Here is a 21,306-nt window from a genome sequence, read left to right as displayed (position 1 = left end):
TACAATCCATGCAGATGAGGTTCACATATATTTTCACAGCTCAGCATAGTAAGCAAGCTCCCCATTGTTTAGTATGAAGGCTTTTGAATTCAGGATTGAACCACTTACCAAACAAGGATGATAAAGAATGTAAAGAATGGAAACCAACTTTCTGTAATAACCCCAACCAGTTATAACTTTGTCAAACACCAATTTCTTCTCTAATTCAGTTGTTTGACATTTTGTCAAACACTTTGCAAGCAAGCTCTGATACCAATGTAATATCCCTTGCCCAAACTGACTGATTTTAGCTCAAGGAATATTGTCAAACACTTGTATGTCACCTTTCTCTTTTCTGATTTTTTGTGTTTCAGATTTGTTTGATATAGTTTGAATGATGCTAAGAAATTTAGAATGTTCGCAAATGATATTACAATATCTCTCACAATGAACTAATATGCAAGTGCAGTTATTTTTGGTATTTTCAATGCATATACATGGAAACTAGATATGGAATGCATACCTACAACCAACGGACATTTTGACAAACAATTGGCATACAACTATTATGCTGATCATATATCCTATTAGATGGACATTTCGTCAAACAAATGGTATGCAACATATATCTCCTTTATTAAATTTATTCCTATGTACAATATTGTTATGAATTTGCCAAGACAAATGGGCTTACAATAATGACTACAGCAATGCCAATCTGATTCTAAGTTATCACTTACAAGAGTAAAATTATATGCCTAAGACTATATTACTAATGACTAATAGTTGCAAGAGGAACCTGATAATAGTGATGTCCACGGATGGAGATGAAAGTTGCATATATACTATAGCGCGACACTGTTCATGCGTACTATAGCAGCAAGGAAAAAAATGATTACTAATGGCCGCCAAACATGAATCTTCAAGTCTACACTCGATATTCCTTCAATATTCTTCAAACCCTTTGGTTATTCCTTAACTTTAAGCACAATTAGAACTCCATAATGAAGCTCTCCCGAATGCCAAATTCAGTAGATATTTCACCACCTCAAATGGTTTCAACATTGAAGAATTGACGCTCTCCAATGACTAATTGAAATTAAAAACCCATAGTTTCTTCTCCCAAGTTTACATCAAATGCAATTGACAATAATCGAATGCCTAACAATGAAGCTCTCACCTCTATTTATTCTCTTCTTTCACCCTTCTAGAAGGAAATAAAATATTCTTTAATTGCACTCTCTAGAAGTTTCCCCCTTTCCAATACAATAATTAGTTGTATTTCTATAAATTACACTCTCTTAGAAGCTTCCCCCTTTCCAATACAATAATTATTTGTGCTTCTAGAAAATTAATTTAATTAAATATAGTCACCTTTAGATTTATTTATTTGTTGACTTTAATTCAATTTATTTCTCCTTATTTCTCCACTTAACCTTCGGAGAATGAAAAGCTAAGAACTCCATTGAGGGTCTAAAAGATGGGGACATTACACATTCTCTGAACTTGCAAAATAGTGAAGCATCAGGAAGGAACCATTCAACGGTAAGCTTATATCCACTAGCTTTGAGTGCACTTTTGGACTCTTGATTTTCTATTGTAACTTGTTGAAGCCTGGAGCACCATAAACCTATTTTGGTCAGTTTTGGACATTAATATGATTTCTTATATAGATACTTCTAGTTTGTGTACTTGTAACATATCTTAAGCTAATGGTTTCTAAATATCCTCATGTGTAATGACTCAAGGCATCAATTTGGATGACACTTCTGGTTTGTGTCCTTGTAACATGTGGGCATATTTTAATAGCCATAGAAAAATTAAGATTCAGATTTAGAATGTAAATTACCTTTGTTGTCCTTGTCAGCAAAAATATATCCAGTAGGACCTTGCATAACATCCTCAAGTGCATCCACATGTGGCATTCAATGGAGAAATGAGTCCTTACTCTCTCTAGTATGATTGACTACTTTGAATAAAGGATCCTATTTATGAAGCCACAATAAGATTAAATTATGAATAGTGGTTAATTTATTCTCCATCCAAAAGATGTTGCATCCATACCATGTCTTTGATAACTGTTGAATTGGTATTTCAATTTGGACATCCATGTAATACCCCATAGTTCTATTTTGATTAGGATTGGTGTAAGTGCAAGGCCCCAAAGTATTTACCCAAGAGCTATGATTATATTAATTAATAATTGGTAAATTATAAGCTTTGGCTTGACTTATCACATGCCTTTGATAATAATTTAATTTCAATAATACTTAATATTTTAGTAAATGCCAATGTAGAATATAATGCAAAGTAATTTTTATGATGACATGCTCCATAAGCATTCAATGAATGTAGCCATGAAATTGCAATCATCATAATATGCAATAGATTTATGATTATTCTAGAAATGATCTCAGACTAATCTTGGCGCAGATAATTTTCTATTTAGGCTAATGATTCAAAACAATGATAAATCAGAATGAGACAATCTTCTTGATAAAGTTTCTTCATGATGTAGGCCAAACCATCAAAGTAGAAGGGTGACCACACAACACAAGATCTTGGGTTGGTGATTGGCAATGGTAAATGAGATTCCCAACCAAAGGGAATGTATAAATGGAGCAGCCAAGTGTCAAATTAAGATACTAAACATCACGAGTCAATATAGGACGAGTTATTTGATTTCAAGAAATGATGGGAAAGACAAAGCTCGAGGTTAATTTGTTGGAGTTTTTTTTCAAAAGAATGTCTCTACAAATGAAAACGGAAGTCAAATCCCTTACTACAATATGCACAAAGGATAGACCATTTAGACATTGACAAAAAATTGCACGGCTTCAACAATCCTTTGGTTTGTCTTAATGGGGGGAATTGCCTTGATGGTTTACAACTGTTTAAAGTTTTCCCACAAGGTTGTTGTGCATATCATCTAGGGTTCTAGATAACAATCACTGGTATCTTACGGGGGGTTTCTTTTGGATTGTTTCCGACCTACTTTGGTAGAGACCCTAATTCCCTGAGAGGATCTATTGTTCAAAGGCTTATGACAAGTACAAGATTGAGGAAGTAGGAACTTCCATCCCATCAGTGAGGCCTTTCTCTTTGCCAACCATGGCATTAACAACTTCCCCCATGGAGTAGGATTCTATTAAGCCTCATAGGCTTCTCATCCTAGTTTGCACCTATGCCAAAACTAGCTTGCGCATGAGTGTAAGCATCATTAGCATCATTAGCAAGCAAAGATTTTGTAGCATGAGGTCACCATAAAGGCAACGAGTGAGTCTGGTCCCTATGTTTATTTTGTTTGCACCTGCTCTTGCTACATCTATATCTAGTTTGGCTTCATACCTAGCTTTGCTTCTTCCTGCTTTGGGAGTTACTAATGGGCCTCGCGCTAAACAAGCTCAGGGCTTCATCTCTCCATCCTTGGAACCACTGCTCATCACCTCACTTCCCAATATCTTACCTTTCCCCTAGCCAATTAACATGTTGCTTTCAAAGGTTGTGTCCATTGCAATCATGTCCCCAACTTGTGCCATCTGCTAATTGTCACCCTAGCTTTCTTGGGGTACTCAGACCCATTATAGTGGATAAAAAGGTATCTCCATCTTTTAAGAGAAAGTTCAAGCTGGGCCCTGTACTTGAGTTCTTTTGCTGGAAATCCATTTCAAGGAATTCTTTGTATTTGTGCTTGCTATTGAGAGCCCCGCCCTTCCCCCCCATCCCCCTTGAACTTATCACTGCTCCTTTCATAGAGATTGGTGATGTGACCTCTTGCCTTAAGTTGTGTTACCTACATCCTACGAGACATGTATGTTCAACTCACTTGAGGACATTCCTGATGGAAATATTGTTATTGATGTCAAAGGCATTCGGAAGATTGTTGAAGTTATTGTCACTGATGTAAAGAAAGGGATAAGAAAATAGATGAAAATTTTATTAACAATATTATGGCAATGAAAGCTAGAAGACTATGAAGAGAATTGCTTGATGAGCTTATTGAAATTGCAAGATAATAGAGACTGAGATGTCCACTCAAGCTACAGATCCAATTCGTAATCAAAACAGTATAAAACATGCTGAGTATGCAGCAGGCAGAATTCCCAGTATCTCGTCAGTTGACATATCCACATATGCATTGATTCAGCAACATGTTTACCTGAAGAATATTGTGCTTGTTAATTTGACATTAGAAGATACACAGAATCGAAAATGGCTTTTAGCAATAGTTCTTGGGTAAAAGAAAAATGGTAGAAGACATATGGGAAGACTTATAGTTTCAGATGCTTATAGAACAGTGATTGTGTTGTTAAACATACAAACAGCGTTTAAAGAACTGGTAATAACTACACACCACAAAAATGTTCAGAGATCACAGACCCAATCCAATATATAAAGATATACTGGACAGAAAAGATACAGCAGAGCATTCAAATGAATGATGATAAAAGTCAAACAAAGACAAAATTTACTGTCTCATTCACAGAAAAAGACAGGATAAGAATAAGACAAGAATTTGTGTTATGCAAAGGCTAGCGCACAAAATATTAAGGAAACAAAACAGATAAGACAAAATTTGTCTAATTCATATGACAGGTCAGAATTATTAATATACAGAACAAAAAGACTAGCCTGATATATGATAAGGTGTAAGTATGTTTTCAAAGGATTCATTCAGAAAATGACAAATTAGATTGCCACATCACACGTTAATCAGAAATGATGGAGATTGACGGCAGCATGGTATATAAGTATAATAAATTCTGGAGGAGACAGTAACGTCAGAGTTGCTGTTAGATATGTGTTGTATAAAGAGCAATTGGAACCCATCGAGGAGTACAGGTTAAACATTAAAAAAGGCATATCTCAGATATCCATGCGTCAGCAATATTGGTAAGTAAGAGTGGGAAACTATTATGGAGCCCGATTAAAACAAAATTCGATATACATAAAAATGATGGCAGAGTTGAAGTCCGAATAAATTGGTGATAAGGATACCAGTGTTCCAACATCTGGATTAAGATACGAACAATGAAGATAAAGAGTCTATAGGTGATTTAATACACAACATAAATTAAAACGAATGGGTGCCATCAAATTGAAGAAGCCCAATAATATATGAGTGGCAGAACATGGAGTCTACATGCAAACATGGACAGCAAAACATGGAGTTAATGTGTTTACTGAAGATAAAGATAATTTCTATGGAAGTCTACGATTTGACTAGAGGAATTTATGAAAAATAAATAAAACTATTTGTAATAATCTTGGTTAATGTCCTACAGCAGAATACTGAAACTGGTCCAGAAAATTTCGTCAAAAAGTTATCTTGCAATTCATTAACTCCCTTTTTTCCAAGGTTCTGTATAGAATTAATTTACTGTAGCAATTTATGCAATAGACGTCTAAGACAGAACAGAATTATTGTATAATTCCAGTAAGTAAATCCATATTGAGTTTAGATAATCAAGACTTTTATCAATAATCAACAACTAACAGTGAACAATGTACTGGCTGGTGTCCTGATTATGACAATATTCATAGCAAAATAAACAACCATAAAATGTAGGAGGAGATAGTAACAGACCCAACTAACTTGAGAGTTCTTCTTGGAGTGTTTATATGCCGAGTTTGGTCTTGATAATTCCAAAATGGTGTTCTCTTCTTCGCTGTATTATTCTCAGCCCACGATGGCTCGCCCAGCATTCACCATACTGCCCAACGTGACAGCATCTACCCGTTTTGAAGTCTCACCTTCTGAGATGGCCACGGTAGCTTGTAATGGCTTTCACACTGCCTTAAGTCTCTCCAAGCGCTGTGCGAATTTGACTTGCAGTGGTACCTTTTAGTCACGTGAGGTAATTCCTCTGTCCTTTCCAAATATATCAAGCCAGCGGAATGGAAGGCCTACCTGATTTTCGCTGTGATATGTAAAATGCCGACTGTGTGGCCTTCCCTTCACCCGTAATGACTTTGTCCTTGCTGGTAGTGAAATAAGGAGATCCCTGCGTTTGAAAACTGTCCCTGTTTAATGATGTGACCCAGATTTGTCTGAGTCTATGCCAGCCCGAGTTTCCTCCCAAACACGTGAAGATGAAAACGATTAAGAAATACTCGGTTCTTGAGAAGTAATATAGGGATTGTCTATCTGCCGCTTGCTCGAACCCAATTAGTGATTATCTTGTTGTCAATGTAATCTGTTCGGCTACCTGTATAGAACCTATTGTATTTACCATTCCAAATGCAAAGGCCAATGGTACTTACTTTATTGCTTGAATTGGAATCTCACGCCTTGTCGACTTATGCCCAAACCAATCAACTGAAAAATTAAAAGAAGCTTGGGGTAACGTCCAACTCCTTTAGTGCTTCAGACTTGAGGGTTTTCGTCCTCAAAGTCTTAGACCAGTCACATCAAAGCAACCAGAACTTGAAATCCTTTCCTTCATAAAATTTTGTGTGTCCTCTAATCCCAAAACAAGCTCTCATTTAGAACCTCGAAGTGAGGGAAAACACAAGGAGCAAGGAATGTGGGATTAAAACTTCATTTTCGTCCTATAGTCACTTAAAGCCACTTTATAAAGTAAATAGCTTAATAACATTAAAATGACTTAATTCCACACACTTTAATAAAGTTCTGATGTAAATTAAATTAAATTTCCATTGTGATTGGGTGGCGTCCTATTAGATAATGTCATTAATCTATCCGGATGTGGAGATAGAATATTCCCTAACGGTTCTATTACGTAGCCTCCTCTCTCGGGTTTCAATCACTTCCTCTGGTACCAAAATAAGCTTACCCACTTCATCAAGTGGGGGCAAACTCTCTGAGGGTACAATCTGCTGGCCTACGACCTTCTTGAGGCATGAAATATGAAAAACATTGTGGATTCGACTATCACCTGGCAAATCTAGCTCATAAGCAACCTCTCCTACCCTCCTGGTGATATAATAAGGTCCATAAAATCTGGGCTTAAGTTTCTCTGACCCACTTTGCTTCAAGGAACTCTGTCTATATGGCTGTAGACGAAGAAAAACTCTATTACGCACCTCAAAACTCTGCTTAGTGTGATGTCGGTCAGCGTATAACTTTTGTTGATTTTGTGCCTGTTGAATATTATTCCTGAGAGCTCGGAGGATATCCTGTTGGTCCATAATCCAATCTTTGGCCAGTGGTGCCCTACTGTCTTGTAATGCCAAATCAATAAAAGAAAGGGCCTCATAACCATAAAGGGCACAGAAGGGAGTCATCCAAATGGACATATGGTAGGTGGTGTTGTAACAATACTCCCCCAAATACAACCTCTTAACCCATGCTCTCTGCTGCTCTGCAATGTAGTTCCTCAAATACCCTTCCACCCACTTATTCACTATTTCGGTCTGACCATCCGTCTATGGGTGATAGCTAGTGCTGGGAGTCAACTCGACACTTGTCAATTTGAAAATCCCCTGCCAAAAGGTACTGAGAAACCTACTGTCTCTGTCACTCACAATAGTCTTGGGTAATCCATGGAGCCGGAAAACCTCTCGGAAAAATAGCTTAGCTACCTGAGAGGCTGACCAGTCTGCGGCAATTGCGAAGAAGTGCGCGTACTTGGTCAATTTGTCCACCACTACAAAGATGCAGTCCTTGCCCTGGACCCTCGACAACCCAGTAATAAAATCCATAGAGATACTCTCCCACCTCTGGGCTGGAATAGGGAGAGGCTGAAGTAACCCTGCAGGAAAACCCTGGTTCGACTTGTTCTGCTGACAAGTCTGACTCTCTGACATGCTGCAATACATCGTCCTTAAGCCCCTTCCAAGAGAATCTCTCCCTGATCTGCCTATAGGTTTTAAAAAACCTTGGGTTCCCTGCTGATGGTGCATCATGTACGGTGCGCATAATGTCCCCCTTTAGTTTAGATTCAGGTACTAGGTAAATCCCGTTTTTGTAATATATAACATTATTCATTACCTTGTACCACTCGTCCTGAAGTATACCATCCAAAATCTAACAAGCATGAGCATTTTTGGAATACTCCACTAATAACTGAGACCTCCAATTTGCTGAAATCTCAGAAATGGCATAACATGCTAACGCTAGAGGTCGTCGGAAAAGAGCATCAGCAACTATATTATTTTTCCCTTTGACAAACTCAATGTCAAAATCGTAAGCTTGTATCTTGCTGACCCATTTCTGTTGCCTTTTGTTCAACTCCTGCTCCAGGAAGTAGCACAAGCTGTTATGATCGGTCTTTACTGTAAACTTACTTCCTACCAATTATTGCCTAAATTTGGCTAAGGCATGCATTATAGCCAACATCTCCTTATCATAGGTGGAGTATAGCAACTCGCTGCCCCTAAGTTTCCTGCTTTCAAAAGCAATGAGATGACGGTCCTGCATCAATACTGCCTCTATTCTGCTTGTCGAAGCATCACACTCTAAAATGAAGGGCCTAGAAAAATTAAGAAGTGCTACCACTGGACATGAACTCATCACCTGTTTCAGTTTATCAAATGCTGCCTCGGCATCCTCTGTCCAACTAAACGCCCCTTTTCGTGTCAAATTGGTAAGGGGTGCTGCTACTTGTGAAAAACCCTTGGCAAACCACTGATAAGAGGAACAAAGACCAAGAAAGCCTCGCAACTCAGATACATTTCTCGGTGGTGGCCAATCCAGAATTGCCTGTATCTTCTCTTCATGCACCTTAACCCCCTCGGCACCAATCACATGCCCCAAATAGAGAATCTCGTTTACCCCAAATTCGCATTTAGACTCTTTTGCAAATAAGAAATGCTCCTCCATGAGACTAAGGACCTCATCCAAATGCTGTAAATGTTCTTCCCAAGTCCTGCTGAAGACTAAAATGTCATCAAAGAAAACCAATACACTCTTCCTTAGTTGTTTCTTGAAAACATGGTTCATGCATGATTGGAAGGTGGCAGGTGCATTAGTGAGCCCAAATGGCATCACCAAAAACTCGTAGTGTCCGTAGTGGCATCTGAAAGTTGTCTTATGCACCTCCTCCTCACAGACTCGAATCTAATGGTATCTTGATCGAAGGTCTATCTTCGAAAAATAAATTGCCCTGTGAAGCTCATCTAGTAACTCATAAATGCGGGGAATTGGATACCTGTTCTTAATGGTCCTCTTGTTCTGAGCATGGTAGTCTATACACATCCGAAGGGTGCCGTCCTTCTTAACCAACACCATTAAAGAAGCAAAGGGGCTAGAGCTAGGTTTGATATGCCCCATATCTAAAAGCTCCTTTATCATCTTCTCTATCCCTTCTTTGTAGTGCCTGGGGTGATGATAAGGGGTAGTAATAACGAGTTTGGCTCCCTCTTCAAGCTCAATAATATGCTCAAACCCTCTATCTGGTTGGATTCCGGGAAGTATATTCTCAAACACTCTCTTGTGCTTATCTATAATTGTTTGAATGTCATAATGATACTGCAGCCCTATATCTTGTGCCTCCTTTGAGGAAATGAAGCACTATGTAGCCCACTCTATATCATCATGTCTCTAAATGGCCTCCATCCTGTGAGCTGTAATTAATCTGGGTCCACTATTTGGTATGGCTTTTAGGACGACTAACCAATCACCCTGTAAGAACTCTAACTACATAGTCTCGTGATCAAAAGTGTACCTGTAGAGAGTTCTTAAACACTGTCTACCTAGAATGGCATCCAACCCATCCAAGTCAACAATGTAGAAATCAGTCTCCAAAAGATAATCATCAAACTGTATCCGAAGACCAGCTTCCTTCTCTGTACACCCCAAAACTTCACCGCCTGCTACCTTCACCTCAAACTTAGGAATGTCGACTATCAGCAACCCTGTCCTAGATACCATCCATGTGCTAATGAAGTTATGTGAGGCTCTTGTATCCAAAAGGCATACAATGCACCGCTCTTTAACCACACCCCTCACTCTAAAAGGATGACATGCCGGATTACTAGAAAGAATGGCTATAACTGGAGGTTGTTTTGTGACAGTTTTCTTTTTCTTATCTTTTAGGGGTTGCTCTTCAACTTCCTCCTCCTCGCTGTCCTCAACCTCTTCACCTTCTTGCTGCTCCCTTTCATCCTCGGACAGAACCTCAACATAATGTATCTTGCTTTTCCCAAGGCATCTGTGATCTGGAGTCCAAGGCTCCTTGCAAGTAAAGCACAATTTCTTCCTTCTGAGTTCATTTCGTGTTTCAAAATCCAACCTGGGAGGAGTGGGTTTCTGCTGGTTTTTATTTCCTTAGTTTGATATAAATCCTCTATAAGGTTTCTTTGAAGGCTATAATATCGATGAAGGTGAATCCAAATCATGAGCTATCTTGATCGTGTCATCTAGTGTGTTTGGTTTAAGGACCTTAACCAAACCCCTAAATCTATCATGTAAACCTTCTGTGAATAGCATCACTTTTCGTTGTTCTGACATATTTGGCACCATAACTGATATATGCTGAAACTCATCAATGAACTTATCTAATGATCCACTCTGACGTAACTGGGCCAAATCCTTGTAATAGATTTCAAGATCCTTCCTGTCAAAACGAGTAATCAGCTTAGAGCTAAAAGTCTCGTATGACGTTATGAGGCCATGATTTTGCGTGACTAATCCATGATGCTACCAATTGTACACGACTCCTTCTAGGTGCATGGTCACAAATCTGATGGCTTCTGCTTCAGCCATGGGCTTAAGTGTCAAATAAGTATCCAACTTGTGAATCCAAGCTCTAGTGGATGTCTGACCACTGCCATCAAGGTGGAGAGAGTAAGTTTGTTCATAACATATTTTAAATCTCTGTTAAGTGCTCTCAGTCTCTGATCCTGCTGCTACCTGTCAGCCTCTCTTTTCTGAATTAAATATTGCATGAAGGTCAAATTTTGTTTAACTTGATTTGGAAACAAATCCCGCTCATCAAATGTTGCCACAACATTATCTGGTAACAAATTCGGGGCTGCCGGTGGTACAACTTCTTCTTCAGCATTAAAAACCGGCATCAAAGGTCTGTCTGTGTTATGTGTGGGAGCTCTAACTGGTCGAGGAGACATAGCTATACTACCACCTCCACTGTGATGGCTAGGAGCCCTTTTGTGGACTGGAAGCAACTGCTGCATAGTACCTGCTAATTGCTGAATAGCATTTGCAATGTTGTTTTGTCCATCTCTGATAGGCCATAAAGTTTCCCATACTTGTGTCTTGTTCATCTCCATTATGTGCCATTTGAATATTATTTTCTGGTTCAACCTGTCCCAAATGATCAACCTGTTGAGTAATATCAGCTTGTCCACCTGTTTCCAAGGTTATTTCCTCATCAACAGAAAAACTATCTTCCATGTCAATATGTACTGAGGAGTCTGCTTGTTCTGGCTGTAGGTGACTGAATTTATGATGTCTTCGACTCATTCCTGGCTATCATTTTCGGATGATAATGTTCTACAAAAATTTGATTATTTACCACAAGATGGCAGGTCTCGTGGCTTTGATACCACTTTAATAATCTTGGTTAATGTCCTATAGCAGAATACTGAAACTGGTCCAAAAAGTTTCGTCCAACAGTTATCTTACAATTCATTAACTCCCTTTTTTCCAAGGTTCTGTATAGAATTAATTTACTGTAGCAATTTATGCAATAGATGTCTAAGACAGAACATAATTATTGTATAATTCCAGTAAGTAAATCCATATCGAGTTTAGATAATCAAGACTTTTATCAATAATCAACAAATAACAGTGAACAATGTACCGGCTGGTGTCTTGATTATGACAATATTCATAGCAAAATAAACAACCATAAAATGCAGGAGGAGATAGTAATAGACCCGACTAACTTGAGAGTTCTTCTTGGAGTGTTTGTATGTCGAGTTTGGTCTTGATAATTCCAAAATGGTGTTCTCTTCTTCATTGTATTATTCTCAGCCCACAATGGCTCGCCCAACATTCACCATACTGCCCGACGTGACAGTATCTACCCGCTTTGAAGCCTCACCTTCTAAGATGGCCACAGTAGCTTGTAATGGCCTTCACACTACCTTAAGTCTCTCCCAGCGCTATGCGAATTCGACTTGCAGTGGTACCTTGTAGTCACGTGAGGTAATTGCTCTATCCTTTCCGAATATATCAAGCCCACGGAATGGATGACGTACCTGATTTCTGCTGTGATATGTAAAATGCCGATTATGGCCTTCCCTTCACCCGTAATGACTTCGTCCTTGCTGGTAGTGAATTAAGGAGATTCCTGCGTTTGAAAATTGTTCGTGTTTAATGGCGTGACCTAGATTTGTCTTAGTCTATGCCAGCCTGAGTTTCCTCCCAAACACGTGAAGATGAAAACGATTAAGAAATACTCGGTTCTTGAGAAGTAATATAGGGATTATCTATTTGCCACTTCCTCAAACCCAATTAGTAATTATCTTGTTGTTAGTGTAATCTGTTCGGCTACCTATATAGAACCTACTGTATTTACCATTCCAAATGCAAAGGCCAATGGTACCTACTTTAATGCCTGAACTAGAATCTTATGCCTTGCCGACTTTTGCCCAAACCAATCAACTGAAAAATTAAAGGAAGCTTGGGGTAACGTTCAGCTCCTTTAGTGCTTTAGACTTGAGGGTTTTCGTCCTCAAAGTCTCAGACCAATCACATCAAAGCAACCAGAACTTGAAATCCTTTCCTTCATAAAATCTTGTGTGTCCTCTAATCCCAAAACAAGCTCTCATTTATAACCTCGAAGTGAGGGAAACACGAGGAGCAAGGAATGTGGGATTAAAACTTCATTTTTTTCCTATAGTCACTTAAAGCCACTTTATAAAGTAAATAGCTTAATAACATTAAAATGACTTAATTCCACACACTTTAATAAAGTTCTGATGTAAATTAAATTAAATTTCCATTGTGACTTGGAGGCATCTTGTTAGATAATGTCATTAATCTATCCAGATGTGGAGATAGATTAAATTGGTGCCCAAAATACTAGTGCTGAGAAGGGGACATGACACTATTACAGCAGCGAAGGAAGAAATTAAGTTGTGTATACAAGTATCATAACATTCTCTAAATAAGAGATCATTGATAAAATATAATTAAAAGTGAGTGAGTTTAGTTTGCAAATATCTAATGAAAGAAAAGACATGACTTTTAAAATATGAAAATTCACGTCTTATATTAGAATATAAATAAGGAATGCTTCAAAAAGAAAGATAGTGTGAAGTGAAAAAAAATAATAAAATGAAGTAATGGGAGAGTGTGTTGAAAGAAGAATATATAAAGAAAAGAAAAGTAGCAGTTGAAGAAAGGAGTATTAAAATCGATAGATCTGAAATAAGTCAAGGATAAGTGTGAATGTAAGCACATGTAAGAAGAATAAGAAGAGTGAAAATAAAGAAATATATATATATTCAGATTTAAAGCTGACATATAATATATGTTGAATAGATGAGATTAAAAGAACTATAATATCATTCAAATTGGGGACAGATATATTTATGAGACATATAAGCAGATATAGAAGAAACAAATTCAAATTATAGAAAGGATGTGGAGATTTGAAGTAGTGATTTGATTGTCCAGCATCAGTTGAAGTAAGCAACATTGTCAATGTGGAAAACACGTTTGTGCGTAGTGGGTCAATGCTCACGAAGACAAAGTGGGGGTTGGTGCTTCCAGTGGGTTGGAGCCTGTGAAGTGTGGGAGTTAGAGCTTCCAATGAGTCGGTGCTCATAAACAGAGGTCGTAGCCTCTAGTAGGTTGGAGCCTACAAACTAATTTGTAAAAGAATAAGTTTATATAAAAGCATTTATCGTTGTGGTTTTCTCTTGCATTGGGTTTCCACGCAAATCTTGTGTTATTATGTTATGTGCATAATTGTTCATTTCAGCATTTGAAGTTAATTGTTTGGATAAAGGTTTTGACTGGCAAAATGTTAATATACTGATTCACACCACCCCCCCTCGCACCCCACCCTCTTAGTATATTCATGTGCTCTTCAATTCTAGCATTGACGGTGATCTTCACATGACCTCTCAATCTCGCCTTAATGAAGCTTTTGGATGAGAACATCGAGGCGACATCATTATTGGCTGTTATGAACAACAACAAATCAATTTACAGATTTCGCAGTCAATAATTGTTACACATGGTACAACAGAATATATGGAAGTATGGGACCCAAATGGACAAGAACTTTGAAAATAATACATTTTTCAGCGAACAATAAGTATTCATTAAGAATCTCGAATGGTTTGCCTCTTGTAATTATTATAAACAATTTATAAATGGTATAATTGTTTGTATGTAATTTTATTTGTTGGTATGTCATCCTTCTTAGGTTGTACAATAGCAATAAGTATGTTTAATATGGATGAAATAAGTACAAGCATGATAACCACCAACCAGTAAGTGGGATTTTATTGTGAACGACAAATGCTTAGATAAAATTGATGTTAGATTATATTTAATTGAAATAGTTTGTAACCTGATCACAACAAGATATCAAAGTCGAGGTAAAAGCGTCTCCAATTTAGTTATATCAAGACAGTCAAATGCCTATCTATTATTATCTAATAGTTATCTATTTGTCATCTATTGTAAATATTAGAATGTTTCTAATATTTAGTTAGTCTGTTAGTTTTCTTTTAGCTAGAATAGAATGTTGTATTCTTTATGATTGTTTCTTAAGGAAACATTGTTTCATTCTTTTGTATACATTGACCTCTCAGTCTTTGTTTATATCAAGCAAGTATTTTACCAATTACTTTGCAATATGGTATCAGAGCCAATACTTAAAAAAAGGGAAAATTTATAATTTCTTTCGAATTTATTTTGTATAATTTTTCGAAATTATCTCTGTGATTATCTTTGCAACCTGTCTAGGGTTTCCGTTTTTGAGAAATTTGTCTGTACAATCTACATTCGTCTAGGGTTTTTGTACAAATTGTGATTTTTGAAAAATTTGCATGTGATCGTCAAACCACGACTTGTTGCTGTGACTTAGTCTTCAATAAGACACTCTATTGTGGTTTTGTCTGCAACCACCTTGGTTTTTGGAAAAAAGTGCCATTTTTGAAGACATGTTTTGCAAACGCGTTTTGTTGTTGTTTTCTCATTCGCACACCTGAGAAATCTCAATTGTTGGTGATGAATCTCCTAGCTCCAACAACCTCTGTGGAAAAATTGGCCGCCTTCTACTTGAAATCGCCAATTTTTCTGCAACTATTTCCTTCCATTGGTCATCGACTAGGGTTTTGTTCAAAAACCTAAATTTTTTGGCTCAAATATTTGTTCGTAAGATTTAGGTCTCAGATATGCTTTTGACTACGACTATTAGATTGTACAAGAAGGTGATTGGTAGGCTCAAGACTCTAGAGGGCTTCTCCGATCCGATTTAGAGCACCATTGGTGTGAAGCAAGGTTGCCCTCTTTCTCTTACTCTGTTCGAATTGCATATTGACGAGCTAGAGGATTTTCTTGTGAGCTCTTCGCATTCCGATGACGGTTGTTATTTGCATCATGTGTTATATCCATTCTCCTTTTTGCAGATGATGTTGTTCTCCTGGCCTCTTCTCCAAACAGTTTATAGAGACTCCTTGATGGTCTGGCCTCTTTCTGTGACCAACGTTAGCTTGTAGTTAATCTGGCTAAGACTCGAGTTGAAGACCTCTTATCTTCATTTCTTTTTTTAGGGATAGGAGGTTGAGATCACTTCTTCATACATATATCTTGGTGTTAAGTTTTCAAGGCCCCGCTTTAGTTTGAGACCAACTATTCAATCCATGATTAGTAAGGGCATGGGATCTCTGGCCATGATTGAGAGGCAGTGTTTTAGGCATCATTTTCAGGATATTTCGTCCAAGTTGTTCCTCTTGGACTCCTTGGTCAGACCGTCTGTTCTTTATGGCTCGGTGGTTTGGGGGCCTTCTCTTTTTGCTTCTGATTGGCTTCTATTGAGCGTATTCAAACATTATTTTTACGGCGCATCATCAGATGTCACAAACTCACCTCCCACAGTATTGTTTTAGCCGAGTTTGGAGTTCATCCTTTTAGGCTTTCGACCATTTTTTACTTGATATGGTTTTTCCATCGACTTCAAGGTTTCATGGACTCTGATGTTGACCATCATAGATACTCTCATCTTGTATACTGCTCTTCTATTTACATTAGGAGATTTGACACTACCACTAGATCTCGCTGTTGGTATGCCCTTGCCACCTCTTTGTTGGGTCGATTAGGATTGACATTGATCGTCTCCCTCCTTACCAATTCTTGTTAGATGCTCTTGCTCATCTCCTCCCCTCTCGTCAGGAGTTGAACAATTGTGTTAGACAGGATATCTACAGACAGTACATTATCACTACTTGGAGTAATCCTCCTGAGGGATTACATCCTAAGATGGCATTTTATGCAGAGCATTTTCTTGAGATTTAGGATGGTATTATTGTGCAACCTACTTATCTCTATCGACGTTGGTGTCATTCCCTTAGATTCTCTCTAGGCTCTTTCAGAGTTGGCTCTCATCGTCTTCATATCCATACTGATCACCTGATGGATAGAGAGGATTGGATTTGCAGATTGTGTTCTTTGGAAGGGGTTGAGTCTAAGATCCATTTCTTATTTTGTTGCCCTATCTACTATGAGATCTAAGGGAGATTTTATTGTCTTTTCAGGGATTGTTTCTCTCTCTCTCAGAGTTCTTTAGCTATGTTGATCAGCCCTATCTTGCACTTTATCTTCGGGAGGCTACCCAATTTTGTGAGCATACTCTTCAATTAGCTATGTTTCAGATCCACACCTTTGACTAGGTCATTACCACCTTTTACTCCCCCTTGTCTCTATCACAGGGTGTTAAAAGGCCTTCCAACACTACTCCTAGATTAGTCAGATACTGTATCAGTCTTTTCAGGCAACAACAATCCTCCAGTGGATCTCAACGAAGATCAAAGACTTTGAATCGTCCACAGTTATATCCTTCTATCTTTGATTACTTTGTACCAAGGAAGGACTCATAGTTCTTACCTTGTGTTTCTTGGTCTTTTGTCTTGTTTTGTTTCTTTTCCAACATCATTTTGTTGTTTCTGGTGTGGCCGACGCTTTTGTTTGTATGCTTAGTCTCATAAACCTTTTTGGTTTTTTGTTGGACATTAATATTATTATCTTATCTTATCTGATTACAAATTTTTAGTGGGTTTTTCGAGAGCTCAACTAGGTTGTCATCAGATTTTTCTATGTGCCTCAATTTTTGTGGCTTGATTTTCGAGCCAGTGGATCCAGAAATTGACAACATATTCTTTTTTTGGTTTTTCGAGCTCTCTTCTAAGTACCCATTCAATTTTTCTGGGCTTTTGTTTGTTTTCCTCGAAGTACGTGTCTTCACAAATTTTCACTTTTTTCATTGAAAAATGTGGTATGGCATCTTTGACCAATACTCTACTTGAGGGAAATTCAGAATTCAATGGTTAGAATTATAGCACATTGAAGCAATGGATACCGGCAATCTTTGAATATCGAAATACTTATCAGATTGTTCTGGGTGTTAGAAAGTGTCCGACTGCAACTATAACTGATCAAGATACATGGGATTTAAATAATTAGGAGGCGGTGATGCTTCTCAAATTATCCATAATTGATGATCAACTCCCTCAAATTCCATCTGCCAAAATAACTGCCGAGATATGGGAGCATTTAAAGAAACTTCATGAGTCGGATTCAGGAAATCTGTAATCAGTTGCTTGTCATTGGACGCAAGATGGAGGAAGAGGACATTGTGGTCATAACCCTTAAAAGTTTGCCCAAGTCCTACAAGCATTTTATTGAGACTCTCCACATCACTTCTATTGGTGTTGATATGAAGTTCACAGATCTCTGCACACTCCTGCTTCAACAAGATCGGTAGAAACAACAGTTCAACAACAATTCCAACTCCACCTGCACAGAGCAAACCTTTGCTCCTAAATCCTTTAAGAAGGATAAAGGCAAGTTTCAACAGTCTTCTCAGTAGAAGTCCTTTGCTCCAGCTTTAGAAGGCTCAAGGAAAAAGAACATCCAATGCAACTATTGCCATAAGTATGGTCACATGAAGGTTGGATGTCGGAAATGCTTAGTTCGTCAATCTAAGGAATCGGGTTCGCAACCCAAAGCAAATAGTGCAGAGCACACTAAGCTGTCGAAATCCGCCTTTAACACCTTCATGACTAAGAAACCTATAGATCATGTGAAGTTGTCTTCTGATATATTGATTTGGGTGCCTTTTTGTTAGAAATAATAGTCCACCAAGATAACTGAGAGGGGGGTGGGTGAATCAGTTATCTGATAGTTAAAACAATTATCTTCTTTAAACAAACTTAACTATTCAACCAAAGTAAATAGCAACCATAATAAGATGCACATAGACAATTACACTAGATATGTTAACTAGGCAAACCCTTGATCAGAGGGAAGACCTCAGTGGGAATGATGCCCACAAGATGATGCACTAATATAAATATTCCTTGTTAGAGGAGGGAGACTTTGAATCCATGTTAGGAGATTCCAACCTTGTTAGGAGTTGTGGTACAATTTATGCAAGATGAGCCCACTGCCCAAATATGCAATTTCAACTACAATAAGGGCTCATTGCTCAAACATACAGTTTATTGTTATGTTCTTTCCTTTGTTCTATCAACCGAACCAATCACTGTCAAACCTTGTAGACCAGGTCACGAACCTTAGATCCAAATATCAAACCTCAGATCACTCCGGAAAACCTCGACAATTAAGTTTCCTTCACTTTCGCACTGCTCTACTCAACTTCGCATTCCTTTTTCTCTTTCTGCTTACCATCTCTTTTCATCAATATATTTCATGTCATACTTGATAAAGGAAAATGTTGTTCCTTTATACCAAGTTCTCAAAACAATTCCTTGAGTTGGTTGTTAAACCTTCTCAATTAATTATTATCGGACCACATTAAGAACACGTTACACTTAGCAATAACATTAATCTTCCGACTTACAACTTAAATATCTTTCTGTACACACAATATTGTGACGAATGAACTTAGCCATGTCATCATCAACATGTCTTCTTCATGTCCTCAACCTCGATTCTTAGAATATCAACTTTGCTAAGAGATATAACAAGTTTACCAGAGCATGCCTTTGTAAATTCTATCTCAGAACAAACATCACCAAAACTTACATAACTTCTTCTAGGCTTATCATTTCTTCTTCCGATGTTAATTGCATATACTAGATACTTAGAAGTATCTCTCATAACCTCACATAGGTATAATACTCAATTAGCCATCCGTAGCAACTTGATCTTTCCGCTGTTCTTTTGTCAGATACCACAAAAAACTTCTATGTTGACATCAATGAAAAACTTAGTCATGAATGTAACATATCATCATAGTAATATATTTGCAATACTCCCCCATAGGAATATCATCAACATTCATGCTTGCAATACTCTCATCATTTCACCCACTATAGAGATTGGTTCATTGACTACCATCCTTATTTAGATTCTGTTAATTTTGGTGGTGGAGAAGAGTACATTGTTGTCGGCAAAGGCAACATTCGGATTTAGTTTGTTGGGAGGATAGTCATTTTGCTCGATGTGTACTACGTTGGAGTTCACATCAGTGTACCATCACTGATAGGCAACTTAGTCTATCGTTGCAATGGGTGGATAATGGTCTTTTCCAACTTACTAATTCTGGTGATTTTGAGGACTTAGCTATGGCTGCTCGACAAAGCAGATCCGAAAAAGTAGTTCGAAAAAAAAGAAGTGAGAAAAGCAGATCTAAAAAAAGCAAGTGAAAAAGCATAATAGAAAAAAGCAAAGCAGAAAGACAGTATTAGAGAAAACTATTACAGCCATCTTCAACTAGGTTCCTTTGTTAGCATTGCATTTTAGGTGTTACAAGTTTCAGCTGTAGGTGTGCATTATACCAACATTATCATTTTTGTAACCCATGTAAATGCCAAGAGTCTTGGCCATATTTCATGAGCATTGTATTAGAAATTTCATTGCAATTGAGAAGATAATAGTTGCTGGTGTCATTTGAGCAATTCAATATCATTATTTATCAGCCAGTTAGTTTGCATACCAACTGTTTGTAAAAATGCCAGTTGGCTGTAGGTCTTCATTTTTCATGCTTAGATCGTATATATGCATTGAATATTGCCAAAATTAGTTGCACATTCATGTTAGGTCATTGTTTAGTCAATTTAGAGTCTTCTTGCAAGCATTCTTATTGATGCTAAGTGAAGGAAAGAGCCATAAAAGCAAACTGAAATTTTATATCAGTCATATGACCCTTGTATGCAAAGTTTTTTCTTGAGCCTTTATCAACATTTTGGGATTAGATTTGAGCAGGGTCATTACAGTATGGGTACTTAAATTTGCATTATCTCTCTCAACTTTCACAAAAAGAAATGTCTTTCCATTGTTTACCGTTTTTAACTCTAGTTTCGGTAATGTTATTTCTAACCAATCCTTTCCATGGTTCATTCCCCTGTATGCTCTTATATATCCATTTAGAGATGAGAAATACCAAGAGCGTATAGGTCTTTGAGCCCGAGGCCTCCAATCTCTTTAGGAGTGCAACACCAATCCCATTTCCCACAATGTCTTCTATTATTCCCCGTGCCATCAACCCAAAGGATATCTATCAGATACTTTTCAAGCTTATTGTAATAACCCCAACAGCTTCTAACTCCAACCAACATCAAATTGTTTCACTTTTAGATGTTTGACATTTTGTCAAACTCTTTGCATGCATCGTCTATCTTGCTGTCCTTTAATTTCAGACTGTATTTGGTTGCTTGAAATATCTTTAAATGAAGTTTAAATGCTTGCAAATGATTATCAAGAAATCCAGGTAAAGAATTGGAACATAAATATGTTGGATTTAGCCCACAAATCAATGATAAACAACAATAAGGGAAACATAACACTAAAACAAACATCAGAAGATACCTTGGTAAAACCCTTCTAGAATGAATCAAAAAACCCAACCACACAACAAATATCATTTTATTGATCATAAATGTTCAAGTGTGCGATGCCTTTTGCTTGATGCGATATATATAACACAGAGAAACTCTTCACAGTATAACCGAAGGTCTCTTTAATTTCCCAAAATATACTTTATTTTCAAATTCATCTCTTCGTATTTCCATGCCTCGAGACAAGTTGCATGACATGTCTTAATATTTAATATTACAAGTTATTATAAATGTCCTTTTCAGCTAAAGGTGACGATAATGGTATTAACGCCTTGTGATAAAGATTTCTATTGCAGTTGCCATCTCCAACACTCCTTTTTAGCGAGAGAAATTTTTAGCTGAACAATCACACAAGGCTTGCAA

At 37.6% G+C, this 21,306-nt stretch overlaps 1 protein-coding gene across 3 annotated transcripts in view; it reads left to right on the top strand.

The window, feature by feature from the left end:
* Positions 1-21,306, top strand: part of LOC149541838 (Plastid-lipid associated protein PAP / fibrillin family protein) — a 178,211-nt gene that overhangs the window by 116,077 nt on the left and 40,828 nt on the right. The window lies entirely within an intron of this gene.

The sequence above is a fragment of the Cupressus sempervirens genome, chromosome 8, assembly GCF_028749045.1.
Source record: "Cupressus sempervirens isolate cs-2001-9-10 chromosome 8, ASM2874904v1, whole genome shotgun sequence".
In the NCBI taxonomy this organism is placed as follows: Eukaryota; Viridiplantae; Streptophyta; class Pinopsida; order Cupressales; family Cupressaceae; genus Cupressus; species Cupressus sempervirens.
Note: the sequence above shows the minus strand (reverse complement) of the source record. Positions and strands in the feature narration are given on the sequence as shown.